We start from the raw sequence: 19,197 nt of genomic DNA, 5'->3' as shown, positions 1-19,197 counted from the left end.
GGTCTTGAACAATAAGTTATGTGGCTGGTAGACCACAGTCTCCTGAGACAGATGTCAGTTCAGAGTAAGCCTCTAATAACTTGGGGGAGGTCTTGTTATTTTTCTTTGAATTACTTATAGTTTCCTGAGTAAATGGCAGGCTCATCCTAGGAATGGGAAGGGGATGATTTGTGCTAAACACCTCGCCTCTGTTGTAACATTCTTCCTTGAGGGATTGTGGGAATTGGAGTAAGAGACCCAGATTCCTTGAATGAAGATGTCTTCCAACTATACACCAAAATTTTCCACCAACAGGAATTTATATCAGTTATTTATTGTGGGGAACCGCAGGCTGGCCACCTGTGAGAACCTCATCTACATGGTTTGCAGCAATCGGTGGACCACAAGGCCTACGAAAACAGCCAGGTGAAACAGATGAAACAGAATGGACTCTGCATAAACAACTAGGAAGAACCAGGTGAAACAGATGAACTTTCGACCTGAGACTATACACGCCCTTTCATCTGATTGGACGATATCAGCATAAAGGGACATTGGGATCTGGGCGGGCCGGCGCGGCCCCTCCTCTTCTTTTCTCCTCTCCCCGCTTTCCTTTTACCCCCACAAGTAAAAGTTCCTTGAGAACCGATGAACAGTGACCGTGTCGTGACTACGTTGGACCTTCACTGGCGAGGGTCCAACAATTTATATCAATATATGTTATTGCTGACACCATGGCTCACTAGGCTAATCCTCTGCCTGTGGCGCCGGCACCCCAGATTCTAGTCCCGGTTGGGCCGCCGGTTCTGTCCCAGTTGCTCCTCTTCCAGTCCAGCTCTCTGCTGTGGCCTGGGAAGGCAGTGGAGGATGGCCCAAGTGCTTGGGCCCTGCACCAGCATGGGAGACCAGGAGGAGGCACCTGGCTCCTGGCTTCGGATCGGCTGCCATTTGTGGGGGTGAACCAATGGAAAAAGGAAGACCTTTCTTTCTGTCTCTCTCTCTCACTGTCTAACTCTGCCTGTCAAAAAAAATCCTTATGAATGTTATTTATATCAATAATGTCAGTAGTGATTACATATTTCGAGAGAGCCTATGCTCACTTAGCTATTGACATAAGTGCCTGCGGGTCAAACTGTTGTGATTCCCACTGTCTCTATGGCTTACATGGCCACTGTGATTATCCTGCCTTTGACAGTTAAACACTGACATTTGGCCTCAAACCTCCAGAATTTAATATTCCCATGAGATCAGGAAAATCGATCCATTTGCAACACCTGCAGGTCATCTCTGGCCTCTTGAGCTCCAGTCACCAGCTTTTCCAGCATGCTGGTGTCATCCCACTGATGCATTTCTGTGACTACTGGAGGAGTCGTCAGGTGATTCCAATGACATTGTTTGGGGCTACAGTTTGAGACTCACTGATATTTCAACCTCGTTATATCAAAGGCCTCAAAGGGTTTTTCTCAAGCTTTAAATGTGCACACATTTAAATCAGTTCAGAGTCTTGTTAAAATACAGGGTTTTGATGTAGCAGGTCTGGAGTGGATTCTATTTAGAGAGACAGAAAGAGACCTCCCATTTGCTGACTCATTCCCCAAATGCCTGCAACAGCTAGAGCTGCATCAAGTTAAAGCCAAGAGCTAGGAATTCACTCTGGGTCTCCCACGTGAATGGCAGGGACCACACATCTCGGGTCACAAGCAGCTGCCTACCAGAGCACACATCAGCAGGAAGCTGGAACAGGCAGTAAAGTGAAGACTCAAACCTAGACCCTCCTATATGAAATGGAAGCATCCGAAGAAGTATCTTTTTCTTTTTCTTTTCTTTTTTTGGACAGGCAGAGTGGATAGTGAGAGAGAGAGACAGAGAGAAAGGTCTTCCTTTTTGCCGTTGGTTCACCCTCCAATGGCCGCTGTGGCCGGCGCATTGTGCTGATCCGAAGCCAGGAGCCAGGTGCCTCTCCTGGTCTCCCATGCGGGTGCAAGGCCCAAGCACTTGGGCCATCCTCCACTGCACTCCCGGGCCACAGCAGAGAGCTGGCCTGGAAGAGGGGCAACCGGGACTAGAACCCGGTATGCCGGGGCCGCAAGGCGGAGGATTAGCCTGTTAAGCCATGGTGCCGGCCAGAAGTATCTTTTTTTAAATTTTTTTTTAACTTTTATTTAGTAAATATAAATTTCCAAAGTACAGTTTATGGATTACAGTGGCTTTCCCCCCTCTATAACTTCCCTCCCACTCGCACCCCTCCCATCTCCCGCTCCCTCTCCCATTCCATCCCAAGAAGTATCTTAATCACTACATCAAACACCTACTTCTATTTTTTTAAATATTATTTTTAAAGGTTGTTAAACATTTTTGATTGACGTGTAATACTTGTACACCATTACGGGGCACAGTGCAATATTTTACCATATGCATATAGTATAACTGCTCAAATCAGGAAATCAACATCCCATCTCTCACCCTTTCATGTTTGGAGCCTGCCAGTTCCTCCTTCCAGCTCTTTATATAGTATATAATGCATTAGTATGAACTTAGTCCCCCCATTGTATGGTGGGACAGTAAAACTACTACTCTTTTAAAAAAAAAAAAAGATTTATTTATCTGAAAGTCAGAGTTACAGAGGGACTGAAAAAGAGACAGGGAATGGCCACAACAGCCAGGGCTGGGCCAGACCAAAGCCAGAAGCCAACAGCCAGGAGTTTCTTCTGGGTCTCCCACTTGGGTGCAGAGGCCCAAGCATTTGGGCTTTCTTCTTATGTTTTCCCAGGCCATTAGCTGGATCAGAAGAGGAGCAGCCAGGACACAAACTAGTACCCATATCAGATACCAGCATTGCAGGTGGTGGCTTTACTGCTATACCACAATGCCAGCCCCAGAACCTATCATTTTTATTTTACCTGTGTTGTGGTACCCTTCAACTTCCTGCTATTCCTCCTCTCCCCATTTATCCCAGCTTCTGATAATCACTATTCTAAATTCAGATAAAATTCTTTTAACTTCTATATGAAAGTGGATTCTAAAATCCTGGGGTTCCAACTAGCTCCCAATTGATGCTGCTGCTGCAGATATATAGACTACAATGAGTGACCAAGGCTGGAGGCCAATGAGTCCAGGCTTCAATTAGCCAACATAGCAGGTGACTGATGTCATTCCTTGGTGGCCCACCCAACACATTAAATTCTAAGGCATTTCTGAGTTTGGCTCAATCAAATCATACATTTTTCCCTCCTTAGTCAAATACCCTTAGGATCTGCTCCCTGATACAGACTGGTACAGTCCTGACCTGAATGTCTTTTGCACATGTGCTACTACCACTCAGTTCAGAACTCACAGGTCCGTTCAGTCCGAGCCTAGTGGCAATGAAAGGTATGTGTCGGGGGTGGCATCAGCTTGTGTGACAACTTTCAGGAGATGTGTAGTCACTGAACAATTATATAGTAAGAACTGATATTCTCAGTGTGGGGATAGCTAGAGAAGATCAAGGGACATCAGATTTTCAAAATTCTCTTACCCACATCTGTCCAAATGCTTCAACCTCTGTTTCAAGTCCTACCCTCCACACGTGTCCTCACCTTGGCAGAAATGACCTAGTGAAGTTAAGCATTTAATGGTGTTGCAACCCAATTAAATGTTGCTACAGTGCTCAGCACTAGTAACTGGGCTTGGACGACAGTGTCATCTGCTCTGTGACTACAGGAGATGCTTCATCCTTCAAAAGCTGCCACCCACGCTTCCTGGTTCCTTATGTCTCAATTGGAAACTCAGAGTTTTATTTCTCCTTTACTTTCTAGGACTGTCAAAATAAACTAGCTATCTGTAAAAGTCTATATAATTATTATAATCATCATAAAAACAAGGGTACAGTTCTTGATATTCCAACATTTTGCTCTCTTTTCATATTCATACAGCAGTAATCTGAATGATCATGATGCCGCCACAGACCAAAGACTATCTGTGTCCTATTTCCTACTGGTAAACAAGTTACCTCTATGTTCTTCAAACAGATGGGTCATCACGACTCAAAATTCCATTGTGAATGTCTTTCTCCTGGAGCCACTTGTGGCAGCAATTTCTATTTCAGTTAAGATCCCAGGAACAGATAGCATGCTCCAAACTGGATACTTTAATAAAGGCACCATCTACTAGGATCAAAGAGTGTAGAGAATCCACAAAGAACAGTATAGTTCCGGAGAGCAAGTAACATCACGGCATCCATCCCACTCCTCAACCTGATGGAGTGATCAGAATGTGCTTACAGAAATGGAATACAGATTTGTACATAAAGGACCAAACGACCATCTAGTCTGCCCATGGTGACCTCACAGTAAGACAACCAGGAGCTTTTCTACTAGGGATCTCCATTGAAAAAATCTAATTGGAAGCCAAAGGGCAAGGATATTCGTTGATATAATCCATATAGGTCAGCTTCTGGTATCTAGCAGGATGCGGTATGTTCAACTGTGAACCTAGAAGGATATGTGGAAGGTATGTTTGTTTTTTCCAGCTATACAAATATCTAGTAGAGTAGTTTTGTATCAGCACACAAAGAGCCTATTTTTATGGCAATATTTGATGCATTGCTTAAATTTTCCATTTTTTATTTAATGCCCTGTTGATGGACAATTAGGTTGCTTCCAATGTTCAGCTATTACAAGGCTATGGGCCCCATTGCTGCCACCTGTTCAGCTCCCACACATTACAGCCACAAGAAGCAGGAAGGAGTTGAACAAAAACCTCAGTGGCTCCCAGAGAAGGCTGAAATGGGTTTCAGGGAAAGCTCAGCAGCTGAGATTGCCAAGGTAGAGCTCAGAAATACACTAGGTAAAAGCTGCATGTCCTGTGGCTTTCCAAATGAACTTTTATGTTTTCATGTTCAGTCTCTCCAACTAATTATAAATCCCGTGGAGGACAGAGACTATGTCTTATCCTTCCATGATCCCTCTGTAGTGCCTGGAACAGTCTGGTATGAGAAAATGGATGGACATACTTCAGTGTTCAGACCTACACCACAATATATCCATAGACCCAGTTGCAAAGCAGAACTTAAAAATTATCTGAAAAAGAAACCCTGCCCTATGCATTCTACACAATTCCAACTGAAGTACATCAAACATTAACAGCACATAGCACAGCATTTCAAAAAGACTGACTCTGGTAAGACACTGACAGCATCTATCAGTCCTCACCAAACCAAACTCCTCACCAAACTCCTTCCATAGTGAGGCATCAGTCAGGCCATCTTTGCTTTTGATTAACAGCACTTAATCAGACACACTCCCTAAAATCAGATTACCCAGCCTGTGGCATTAACGTGATAGCTGAGTAATGGATGGTAATTTCCCATCTATCCCTTTTGGATGAATTTTTATGCATTCTGCTAAGTGACTCTGGTTTCCATTTCCCTAACTCATCTTTTTATTTTTTTCCTTCCCTGAGTGCCCTATAAATTTGTTTTGATGGTAAGTGGCTTAGCACCATTTACATGGATTTGCTTCTCTCTGCTAGGCTGATTCTCCTTATCTCACCTTGATTTGTCAGGATGCATTTGACCTCCTGTCACTGAGGTCTTTTGCCACAGATAATAGGAGCAGGAAGTTTCATTTCTTAAATTTATAAGATCAAAGGAGTAAGGGAAAAATTAGCAGAGGATTTCTGTAAGAGGTTCAATCACCCAAGTGTATTGCTACAAAATGTGGGCCCTGAATACACAAAAATATTCAAAACAAGCTAAGGCTTTAATAAATAAAGAGGTGGTGTTGCGGCACAATGAGTTCAGTTGAAGCTTGGGACACCCACATCCCACACCGGAGCACCTGGAATCAAGTCCTGTCTCCACTTCCTATCCAGCTTCGTGGAAATATGCACCCATGTAATGTTAAAGTACTTGGGTCTCTGCCATTCATGTGGGAGACCTAGATGGAGCTCCTGGCTCCTGGCTTCGATCTGGCCCAGGACTGGCTGTTCCAGGGATCTGGGGAGTGAACAAGCAGATGGAGAATCTTTTCTGTGTCACTGTGCTTTTCAAATAAATTTTAAAAATCTTCAGGGGCTGGCACTGTGGTGTAGCAGGTAGAGCAACTGCATGTGACACCAGCATCCCATACGGGCAACAAGTTGTGTCCTGCCTGCTCTGCTTCCTATCCAGCTCCCAGCAATGGCCCAAGTACTTGGGCTCTTGCCACCCCTGCCACATGGGAGAATCAGAAGAAGCTCCTGGCTTCTGGCTTCAGCCTGGCCCAGCCTCAGCCGTTGAGGCCATTTGACAAATGAACCAGAAGATGAAAGCTCTCTCTCTAATTCTTTTAAATAAATAAAAATAAATACTACCCTCTCTATTTGGGACCACATACATGGAAGAATACATTTTAATTTAATATCAACATAAAGTCAAAGTGCTGTGTTCACCTCTTAGTGACCACAGATGGCACAAAGTAATAGTCTACCAAATGCTAAGTGGGCTGGTGCACTAACTTCCCTTAAGGATTCCATCTCAATTTTGGCAAACCTTTATTCCTGAAGGGTAACAACATACAGTAAAATGTACAAACTCAAGAGCGTAGTTGAGTATATATATGTGTGTACATTGTAGGTACCTGTGCACAAGCACATGTGTACATAACTATCAATAGGTCAAGAGGTGAGACATTTCTAGCACTTTAGAATTTTCTTGTGCTCCCTTCTAAATACTATCACCCCATGCCCCAAGAATAATCACTCTTCTGACCTTGGTCACCACAGGTTAGTTTTACTTGTTTTGAATTTCCATCTAAAAATAAAGAAATAATAGTATCTTTGTTGCATCCAGGTTTTGTGGTGGTATTGTCATCATTATATTGTGAGATTCAGCTATGTCACTGTGTACATATAGTTTAATTCTTCCCATGGCTGAGGAATATTGTTTTATATGTATGTATCACAATTTATTTGTCCTTTCATTGATAGACATTAAATATCTGAATAAAATTTAACAAATTGCACAGATATAAATCACAGAATAACATCTTCTCAGCAACACATTTTCCTCTTCCTTGCACACATCCAAAGGCAGTTTTGAAAATATCTTTCCTTCTCTATTATGGCAACATCTAGTGGATTAAGAAGGCCACAGGTCTGGAGTGGTGCATTTATAACTTGGAACACTGACCCTTCATTTCAAATAACCTTAGATAGCATCCAGACGTCCATTAGACCACATAACAATGTCTTAACCCTACCTGAACACATTTAAATCAGAATCTTTGGAGATAAATCACAGAATTGGCAGATTATAAAGCTACCTGAGTGATTTTAATAAGCAGTCAAGACTAAGAAATAGTAATCTGGGGGGTGGGGGTCAGAGTTGTGACAGAGTGGGTTAAGCTGCTGCCTGTAACACTGGCATCCAATATGGGCACCAGTTTCAGTCCCAGCTGCTCCACTTCCAATCCAGCTCCCTGATAATGCATCTGGGAAAGCAGTAGAAGATGGCCCCAGTCCTTGGGCCCCTGCCATCCATGCAAGAGACTTGGAGCTGCTGGCTCCTGGCTTTGGCCTGGCCCAGCCCTGACCATTGTGGCCATCTGGAGAGTAAACCAGAAGACAGAAGATCTCTGTATCTTTCCCTCTCTCTCTGTAAATCTATCCAAAAAAAATCTTAAAAAAAAAAAAAAAAAAAAAAAAACAAAAAACAAAACACTACTAATCTGGTCCTATAGTCCTCAAGCTTTTGTGAATCATCAGAATCACTGCACACAAACACGTTGCTGTCCCCCACCCAAGTGTCTTTCAGATTTCGCAAATTTGCCTTCCAAACAAGTTGCTAGGTGGCACCGATGCTGCTGACAACAGGATGAGAAGCACTGATCTACACTAGCTATGTTATTTTATATAAGGAGAAACTGCAGGCCAGACAGCTGAAGTGATGTGAGGAGCCACAGAGTCCATAAGTGACAAAGTTGTAATTAGAACAGAAGCCTCAAAATCACCTTCCTCTCATTCGACAGACTCAAAACTGGACATTACTGAACATTATACCAAATGAAGCCATGATAAGGGACCACTTTTCCCCCAACAAACAACCAACTAAAGATGTTGGAAGGGCTAGAGAGGCAAGTCTTTTACATAAACCCATTTTTAAAACCTTTAGTGTCCTGAGGAAATGGAAACAGGTGACACACACTCTGGAGAAGGAGCACAGAATGGATGGGAACCAGAGGCAGTGGGGTTCCTTTCAGCATCCTAAATGCTAACCTCTGCTAAGGGGTGCATTTGCCCTCCAGCATCCCTCTCCCCACTTCAACCGTCTACCCAAGGCTGAGTCACTGCAGGCTGCCTAGCCCATGTGGTCACAAGTCACCCAATCAGGAGACACCTCGACCAACTGTTCATCTCTTTCTTCCATGGCTCTCTCATAATACAAGATTTGATCTGTCTTGCTGTATTTCCCTGTGGCTCTTAATCTCACCCACACTTGCCCCTTACAATAGGATTTTCCCAAATATGGCCAGCTTGACCCTACCATTTGTGGCCCACAAATGGTTTATAGACAGCCCTGTGCCTAAACGTCTGAAGTCCAACAGCTGTTGGGCTGGCAATAAGCCCATCCTCCCAGCTGTGTTACAATTACACAATGCACTGACAGCTTGGGCGTCGGCCTGCTGAGCCATTGCAGCCTGCCTCAGTGACTCCCAGAACTGTAACAACATATGTCACATGGTAGAAGAGTTTCTGCCTATGGAGCTGGATAATTTATATTTTAATTATAAGTGATGTTAACGGACACACAGGTCTGGGGACTACTGCTCAATATCATATTGGGCATTTAATAAGTAATCACTAACTCAATAATTGTTGGGATTGGGGGGGTGCCAAATGGTCTTGTACAATAATTTTTCATGGTGTGCATACTTTTGGGCAGTGGAGAAAATATTTTCAACTCAGAATTCAAGCAGGAACTGATTCATTCCACCAAATGGGAATACAGGAAAGAGAAAGGAAATGACATCAAAGACTGCAGATGAAGGGGTCTTCACATATATTTCAAGAAGTTTTCTACAGAAAACAACTAAAGCAGAATCATTTTTGAAGTAAAGACATAAATAGAAACTTAAGAACTCTCTGGTACAGAAAGAAAAGCTGTCCATCCAATGGTGAACAACAGCAATTTGAAGAAACACCAAAAACAGCTTTTATTTTCTTCATACTGTTTGAACTCTTTACTTAACACAGAGTTAATCATATGTTTATAAAGTTAATTGAAAATAGATCTTAGTAAAAAATGAGAAGGAAGGGCCGCAGCTCACTAGGTTAATCCTCCACCTGCGGAGCCAGTACTCCAGGTTCTAGTCCTGGTTGGGGCACCAGTTCTGTCCCGGTTGCTCCTCTTCCAGTCCAGCTCTCTGCTGTGGCCCAGGAAGGCAGTGGAGAATGGCCCAAGTGCTTGGGCCCTGCACCTGCATGGGAGACTGGGAGGAAGCACCTGGCTTCTGGCTTCGGATCAGCATAACGCACCAGCCATAGTGGCCACTTGGGGGGTGAACCAACGGAAGGAAGACCTTTCTCTCTTTCTCTCTCTCATTGTCTAACTCTGCCTGTCAAAAAAAAAAAAAAAAATGAGAAGGAGGAGGAGGAGGGGTGGGAGTGTGCGTGGAGGGCAGGTATGGATGGAAGAATCACTATGTTCCTAAAGTTGTACTTATGAAATGTATGAAGTTTTTATTCCTTAAATAAAAGGTTTCTGGGGAAAATTAAATTAATAAATAATTTAAACATACATTAAAAAAATAAAAAAAGAATCTGAAAATGACCAAAACCATCCCAGCAACTACAATGGTTACAATATAACCATTTTCTCAGGAAGAATCAGACTGATATCAAATGTGGTTTTACTGATTGCTGAATATAGTGTCGTCATTATTGAAGGAATATCTAATTATTGTTTTGTCTCTTCCAGGTTGAAAACATCTTCTACAAGTCTGTTTATTTATTTATACATATACAGACACATGTACATATATTCAATTACTTGCATCCCACTTGACTTAATGATAGCAAATGCCATTTCTTCCCATTCTTAGGGCTTGCTGTCTCCTCCCTCTCCCCAGAGTCATATTGCCCATACCCACAAAATACGCACTATGGAAGAAAACAAAATGTCTTCCAAGTTCCTACAAACCTGAGGCCATGTGATAGATTATACACTCTTCATGTGTTCCAATCCTAAAAATCTACTTAAACAATGAAAAATGCACACACGATCACTGCTCCAGAATTTTCATGAATGCTACAGCAGCTAGTGGTGAGGGATGTGGGTAGTCTGTCAGGCTCCATCAGTGCCCGAGGGATGTCTCCACATTGGTAGTTTCTTACTATGATGGATACTTTTTAAATGATATATAGCAAACCACAGATAGGCAGAAAGCATTTCCAAGTCAGGGTGGGCATTGTGGCACCATAAGTTAAGCTGCACCTTGGGAAGCTGGCATCTCATCTAGGTAGAGTGCCTGGCTCAAGTCCTAGCTACTTTGCTTCTGATACAACTTCTTGTTAATGAATCTGGGAAGCAGCACGAGATTGCCCAAGTTCTTGGGCCCTTGAAACCCAGAAGAAGTTCTGGATTCCTGGCTTTGGCCTGCCCAGGCACTGGCTGTTACAGGCATTAGGGGAATGAACCAGAAAATACAAGATATTCTCATATTCTCTCTCTCTCTTTCTCTCTCTCTCTCTGTGTGTGTGTGTGTGTGTGTGTTTTTTTTTCTCTCCCATCACTTCTACTGTTCTGACTTTCAAATAAATTAATAAACATTTGGAAAAATTCCCAAATCACAGTTGATAAATAATATAGAATATTTATAAACAACTCAATCAGAAAACAACCCACTATTAAAAAGAAGGAAAATATCTGAATAGGTATTTCACCAACTAAGACATATGACTGGCTGAAAAACATATGAAATGATGCTGACTCCACATCATAAGTTATTAGGTATATGTAAACTAAAACCCTCATGATACATCCCACCCACAGAATGGCAATAATCAAAATGGAATGACAAATAAAGTGTTGGTGAAGATACGGAATCTCCTCACACATAACTGGTAGGATTGTGAAATGCAGTGGTCACTTTGGAAAACAGTTTTGTAACCAGTTTCCTAAAAAATTTAAATACCTCGGGGCTTGCACTGTGGCACAGCAGGTTAAAGCCCTGGCCTAAAGCGCCGGCATCCCATATGGGCACTGGTTCTAGTCCCGGCTGTTCCTATTCCAATCCGGCACTCTACTGTGGCCTGGGAGAGCAGTGGAGGTTGGCCCGAGTCCTTGGGCCTCTACGCCCTCATGAGAGACCCGGAAGAAGCTCCTGGTTCCTGGCTTTGGATTGGCACAGCTCCAGTTGTTTTGGCCATCTGGGGAGTGAACCAGCAGATGGAAGACCTCTCTCTCTCTGTAGCTCTTTCAAATAAATAAAATAAATCCTTAAATAAATAAATAATAAATAAATAAATAAAAATTTAAAGACCTGGGAATAAATTTAACCACAAAGGTAAAAGATCTCTACAATGAAAATCACAAAACATTAAAGAAAGAAATAGAAGAAGACACCAAAAAAATGGAAAAATCTTCCGTGTTTGTGGATTGAAATAATCAATATCATCAAATTATCCATACTACCAAAAGCAATTTACAGATTCAATATGATCCCAATCAAAATACATATGACATTCTCAGATATAGAAAAAGGTGATGCTAAAGTTCATATGGAAATACAACAGATCCAGAACAGTTAAAGCAATCATAAACAACAAAAATAAAGCTGGAGGCATCACAATACCAGATTTCAGAACAGACTACAGGGCAGTTATAATCAAAACAGCCTGGTACTGGCACAAAAATAGACATGTAGACCAACAGAACAGAATAGAAAACCCAGGAATCAATCCACACATCTACAACTAACTAATCTTTGACAAAGGAGCTAATATCAACCCCTGGAGAAAGGACAGTCTCTTCAACAAATGGTGTTGGGAAAATTGGATCTCCACATGCAAAAGTATAAAATAAAAATTCCACCTTATATCATATACAAAAATAAACTCAAAATGGATCAAGGATGTAAGTCTACCACCTGACACCATCAAATTATTAGGGGAAAACTCTGTGAAACATTGGCTTCGACAGAGACTTCTTAGAAAAAATCCCAGAAGCACAGGCAATCCAAGGCAAAATTGACAAATTGGATTATATCAAGCTGAGAAGCTTCTGCACTGCAAAAGAAAACACTCAGCAAAATGAAGAGTCAACCAACAGAATGGGAGAAAATATTTGCAAAGTATCCAATTGATAAAGGGTTAATATCCAGAATCTATAAAGAGCTCAAAAATCTCAACAGCAACAAAACAATCCAGATAAGAAATTGGCAAAAAACTTGAACAGGCATTTTTTTCAGAAGAGTTAATTCAAATGGCCAACACACACAGGAAAAAATGCTCAGGATTACTAGCCATTAGGGAAATGAAAATCAAAACCATAATGAGGTTTCAACTCACTCCTGTTTGAATGGCTCTTATAAGAAATCAACAAATAATAAATGCTGGTAAGGATATAGGGAAAAAGTACCCTAACTATTGTTGGTGATAATGTAAACTAGTACAGCCATTGTGGAAGACAGTATGGAGATACCTCAGCCAGCTGAAAACAGATAATATCAGATGACCCAGCAATCCTACTCCTGGGAATTTACCCAAAGGACATGAAAACAGTATATGAAAGAGTTATTCATACTCTCATGTTTACTGGAGCTCAATTCATAATAGTTAAGATATGGAATCAACCCATCAACTATATAAATAAAATGTGGTATAAATACACTATGGAATACTACTCAGCCATAAAAACAAATGAAATCCTGTCTTTCACAACAAAATGGATGCATCTGGAAACCATTACACTAATAAAATAAGCCAGCCCCCAAAAGACAAATATATTTTTCCCTGATCTGTGGTAACTAATAGAGCACAAGCATAATGTATAAGAGCAAAACTGACATTTTGAGCTTCAATGCTTGTTACAGCCCTTGTTTCTACTTTTGAGGAACAGTGTTTTTTTTAAATTCTTATTATTTGCTAAATTCTTTACTTAGTTTAAGGTTAAGTTTATGATTATAAAATAAGCTGAAAGAACATCATTATAAAAATTACAAGAAAGAATAAGAAAAGAAGGAGGATGAAGGGTGGGTATATGGGCAGCAGGAAGAGTAGTCTGAGAAGTATCACTATGCTCCCAAATAACTATATATCAAATGTATGAAATTTGTCCACCTTACATAAATAAAAAAACTGAAAAAAATCTAATAAATTCCATGATAATCTCATATGTATGTGAACATAGATTATGTAATGATTACATGTGTGTACACACTTGAGTGGATTTGTAAGATCTTCAAAAATCTGGTGGAAAATACATGTATGAAAAATTAAAAAAAACTAAATCCAAATTTACCATACACCCCATAAATCTCATGTCTCAGCATAGATACCCAAACAAAACATATTCACATACAGGGCCTGCATGCAACTGTTCACAGCAGAATTATTCATAAAAGCCAAAATTGGAAACAATCCAAATTACAGTGGCTACACAAAAGTAGTATATCTAAACAATGAACATCATTCAAGAGGAAAACAAATGAATTACGAGTGCACATAACAAATATACTTAAAAATGTTATGCTAGGCAAAAGGAGCCAGATTTAAAGACTCCATATTTTATGATTTCATTTATATGAAATTTCCATAAAAAGCAATTTTGTGGACTTTGAGAAATTAGTTACTTGGGGCTAGGGACTAGGAATGGTGAGTGACTACAAACGGGCATGAGGGACTTTTTGGGGTGATTGGAATATTCTAAGACTGGATTGCAGGGATAATTGTACAGAGCTGTAAATTTACCAGATCATTAAATTATACAGTGAAAATGGGTGAATTTTATGGCATGTGAATTGTATATCAATATAGCACCACATTGTGTAAAAAGCTTTCATAGAGTCTTGCAGAATTTCTAGCACCCTGAAGCCTGATACTTTTATCAGTAGTTCCCCACCATTCCCAGGCCAAGAATCCATCTTTAATAGCAAAAAGTCATAACCCTGCAATAGTTGAATTGAACTTTCAGTATAAATTATCACCTTAATGCAGCACTGAGCAACAAAAGAGGGCAAAATTACTACTTAGAGTTCAATTCCATGATGACTTTGGTTATTTCTGCAGTTTATAGCTGGAAAGAACAAGATTTACCTTTCGGGCTATAGGCACATCCCATGCGTGGACAAATTGTACTTCACAAGTGGATCATAGAGAAAGAGGATGTTTTATGACTGGAAAAACACAGAAAAGTTGGCTGGTTGGATGCTTATCCAAACATATTATGGAGCTGTACAGTGGATTCCTATTTTGCCTCCAATCTAGCCCCTGGGGCCCACACCTGGTTGTGTTACCACATGTCTGCAGTACAAACCTTATATGAAATGTTCATGACCCTGCAGTGACAATTCCCTCCTCCGGGATTACCATTTTTCAGCAGGTTATCCTCTCAAGTTTACAGACAGTAGCACAGCATCATTACTTATTGCCAGCACTACCAATTGAGGACCTTCCATGTGCAAATGTCTTTTAGTAGTATCTGAGATGTCCCACTTCTACTGCCAAGAAATGGATTCCAAAATTGGCTCCAAATTATTTATAAGAAACATTTGTTTCACTAAGCCTTGTTTTTGTCACTGTCTGCTAGCAGCCAGTCACACTGCACCTGCCTAGGTCAGCTGGCAGCCACAAGTGCTGCAAACACAAGAAACAGAGGAGAAACTTTTAAACGATGTGTAACTGTTCAGTTATATCTTGAAATAGTATACTTGGTATATTTGGGGGTGAATATAAAAAGTATGCTATTCTCCCTGTGGGTACTAAGTGTATTATATTTTTCCCCAGAATAACAATTGGATCTATTAAATTGAGATTACCTCTGAAAATATACTGAGTATACTACCTGAAATAATAAATAACATAGTTTAAACATTTTCTCTTATGCTTCCTGTCTTCGCGGACATGTAATATCCTCTGCAAAAGGGCATCTTTTCTAACCTCAGTTGGTCCTGACAATTTCCCCAGGGGAAATTCATTTCCTAGATCATTGTTCCCACGTCCTCATGATTTTGCTAATAGTAACAGAAATAAAGAACTCTTACAGATTAAAGGAAACATTTTCCACAAATAGTATCTGATTAAATAATGGAATGAAAATAAAGAGTGGGGAAAGGTCTTACTCAGTACTCAAACACTTCTATTTGTAATTTAAGTACACAACTTTGTAATTTAAATAAAAGCTCAGTGTAATAGGATTTTATTTCTAATTCACTTTCTACTTTCAGTTCATTATATAATTTTAAAATATAAATTTTTGATCCTTTTATTTACTAAAGTTTCTTTAAAATTTTCTGTATGTATGTGTGACATCAATCACAGTCAGCAATAGGGTCTTAGTTTCAAAAAAGAAATGAAAGGCAATTTGTAAAGTTACCACTTTTTTCCAAAGTAAATCTTTCTATGGATTTCACTCACTTATTTGCAGATGGAGTTACTGAAGGGCCTATGCCACACAAGTATTAATAATAGCCAACAGAGCATCACACTTTCACACTGGAGAGGTTTGCTTCTTTCAGTATAATAGGAATTCTGTATTTTCTTTCTTTTTCCTCCATCCAGGAAGAGTTTGCCCACAACATCTCTTATGATTACCTGAAAGAAAACACCTGAACGAAAAATTTAATTTATAATTATCAGGAATGGAGCCCCTTCTCTATGTCAACAGTTTTTTATATACTAAGTACTCATACTGTAGAAATCACTGTTCACATTTTCCAAATAAAAGCGCATACACATGTTAACATCATAAAGGTAAGGAAATTTCCTTGGGGTTACAGGACTACTAAGAAACAGACCCTTCTGCCTCCTCCACCTGCTTAAGTCAGGATTTCCAATGTTTTATTTAAAGCCATGGATATGAATTTGACAACATTATTCTGTTGTTGTTATTACTTTAATTGGGGTAAAATCTACACATAATAGACTGAGCCAATCTACAGTGTTGAGAGTTATATTTCTATACTTAGGTAACTACCACTTCAATCAAGATGCAAGTGACTCCGGAAAGTACCCTCATATTCCTTTTTTTAGTCAATACCACATCCCTAACAGTGACCACTGATGCCTAGCAATTCCGATGGCAACATCAATTACCTTGAATTATTTTTGAACTGCATATAAATAGATTCATAAAGCATATATCTTGTGCCTTGATTTCTTTGCTTATTGTATCTGTTTTTGCTTATTGTATCTGTGAGGTTCATCCATGAACAAAATGAAATTTTCAAAATGTTATGGAGGTTACAGAAACTTCTAAACCAAGTTTTGATGAAATACTGTACCACTCAGAGAATAACTGAACAATTAGGTACTACTTGTATTTTCATAACCACTATATTTTTAACTCTTATTAATATCAATTGACAACTATATATCCTGACAACGCAAGTTATATCCTTTGTAAGGAAACCGATTTTAAATAATACAAACTTTTTTTTTTTGTTCTAAGATACAGACATGGGGCAGGTATTGTGACACAGTGAATTCAGCTGCCTCGCGGGACAACTGTGTCCTACATTGGAGTGCTAGTTCTTGTCCCAGTTACTGTTTCTGATCCAGCATCCTGACAATGTCCCTGGGAAGGCAGCGGGTAACAGCCCAAGAACTTGGGCCCCTGCTACCCATGTGAAAAAACAGGGTCGATTTCTGGGCTTCTGACTTTGGCTGGCTCAGCCCTGACTGTTGCATGCGAGTCAACCAGCAGATGGAAGATCTCTATGTTACTCTGCTTTTGAAACAAACAACTCTTTTTTTAAAAGATACCAAAATAAAAGATATAATCTCATGTATAAATTTGTATAGCAACAAAATATCTTTTTGAAAACCTAGGAATTAGCCGGCGCCGCGGCTCACTAGGCTAATCCTCCACCTTGCGGCGCCGGCACACCGGGTTCTAGTCCCGGTCAGGGCACCGGATTCTGTCCCGGTTGCCCCTCTTCCAGGCCAGCTCTCTGCTGTGGCCAGGGAGTGCAGTGGAGGATGGCCCAAGTGCTTGGGCCCTGGACCCCATGGGAGACCAGGAGAAGCCCCAGGCTCCTGCCATCGGATCAGCGCGGTGCACCGGCTGCAGCGCGCCAGCCGCGGCGGCCATTGGAGGGTGAATCAACGGCCAAGGAAGACCTTTCTCTCTGTCTCTCTCTCTCACTGTCCACTCTGCCTGTCAAAAAAAAAACAAAAAACAAAAAACACCTAATAATTTAAATCTTTTAAAATTCTTACATATGAAATTGGGGGGGATATAATTTTTTCTATTTGTATAATAGGTAACAAAACTGTGTTTCTCTCCACTGTTGAGCTGAACAGGTAGATCTAATATATTCCCTTAATTCCATAAGGACTGCCTATAAAAATTCTGGAAAATGGTTCTGTAATCTTTAATATTCCACACAAATCTTGACAAAAGGAGTGACAAAAATTCCATGCCACAATTATATGGGGGATCTCTATATTCTTTTTACTTAAAAAAAATATAGATTTTTCAACAGGGCAATCACTCAGTACAGGACTCAGTACAAGGGAAGGGAAAGACTTATGGGAATATAAAGAATGGACAGAGAAATGCTAATGCTGCTACAAATTTCACTTGATTAAGAAAGAAGAATTTTTTTTTTTTTTTAAATCTTGGACATCAAAGATGATGGAATAGGGAGGGAGCTTACTGCTCTAGTCTAGGGGAAGATAGTTTTAAAAAAGTGGAGAGAGTGCAGTCTAAGGGAAGAGTTAGGGAGAAAACGGAGGAGGAAATTTCACACAAATTAGAGGAATACTTTGGACCTATGTGGAGGGTGTGGACACAAACAACTCAGGACACCAGCAGCCGAGAGCCTCAGAATTAGCTTTGGAGAATAAGGTGAGACCAGTCTGCAGCAGCCCAAGCCACTGGTGATAAAGCTGCAGGAAGAACCTGGGATGGGCCAGGCTTGGTGCCCTGTGGGAGACAGTGTACTTGTCAAACTAGAGGAGAAAAAAGGGGGACACATTTCTCTTCCAGACCACCCTGCACCAGTGCAATGTAACAAGCCAAGAGAAGACAGACACCATTTTGGACATAAGTTAACAGCAGTGCCAGCTTGTGTCCGCGCACCCAGTAACCATACGACTGAGTCTGGCTGGGAGAACTGACAGGGGGCTGAGTGCTCATGGCTGTGGAAGGCTCGTGTGCCAGAATTGTGAAAACACTGTGGCTGTGTGGGAGGATGCAGGGTGTGGCTGGGACTTTGGGCAGTCACTGTGGGTGGCTCCAGATGCTCAGGGCACCCTGATTCCTTGGTGAAGGTTATTGCTGTGGGTTCCATGCTTACACCAAGGACTGCAAAGAACCTTTGTGTGGTTCTTGTGGCAATGCAGATGAATATTGTACCCACTGGGGCTAGCACCCAGGAACTGGTCTCCTTTGAGTAGAGGAGGTGAGGGCTTCCTATCTGAATGAAAAAAAAAGAGAAAGAGAGAGATTTACCAGGCCCAAACTGGGTGTCATCTTGGCTACTCCCTTCATTCTGGAGCACTGACCACACCCACCACACACCTCTGGGTATTCACAGAAAAAGCGGAAACTCCACTAAGCTACAGAGGCATAGTCCAAAGATAAAAGCCATCACAGGGAAAAACAAAACAAAACAAAACAAAAAAGAAACCAACACATATCTCTAAAAATGCCAAAAAATAAATGCAGGAATTCAAGAAACAAGAATAAGGAAGACAACATAACACCATCAAAAGAATACAATACTATAATATTTCAATGTGAAGATGAAGAGATTGAAGAAATGCCAGAAGTGGAATTCAAGAAGTTGATGGTACGATTACATAGAAGTAATCAGAAGCAAATGCATGAACTAATGAAATCCATACATGATATGAAAGAAAATTTCTCCAATAAAATTGAGATGTTAAAGAGAAATCAAAATCAAATCTTGAAAATGAAAAATTCAATACAACAAATAAAAGATAAGGTGGAAAGCCTTAACAACAAACTTAGTGAAGCAGAAGAATGAATATCCAACTTATGAAACAACTCTCTGGAAATTTTACAGTCAGACCTAA

At 40.6% G+C, this 19,197-nt stretch overlaps 1 protein-coding gene across 1 annotated transcript in view; it reads right to left on the bottom strand.

Annotated features, from left to right (window-relative positions):
• GDA (guanine deaminase) overlaps window positions 1-15,799 on the bottom strand; it is a 295,068-nt gene extending 279,269 nt beyond the window's left edge. Inside the window, exons 1-2 of the mRNA XM_062208407.1 lie at window positions 15,571-15,799; window positions 14,251-14,330 (exon numbers count right to left, since the gene is read on the bottom strand). The gene's annotated coding sequence lies outside the window, so the exon portion shown is untranslated. The remainder of the gene's footprint in view (window positions 1-14,250; window positions 14,331-15,570) is intronic.
• Between the last annotated feature and the right edge of the window lie 3,398 nt (window positions 15,800-19,197).

This window comes from Lepus europaeus, chromosome 12, assembly GCF_033115175.1.
Source record: "Lepus europaeus isolate LE1 chromosome 12, mLepTim1.pri, whole genome shotgun sequence".
In the NCBI taxonomy this organism is placed as follows: domain Eukaryota; kingdom Metazoa; phylum Chordata; class Mammalia; order Lagomorpha; family Leporidae; genus Lepus; species Lepus europaeus.
This window is presented reverse-complemented; position numbering and strand designations above follow the sequence as displayed.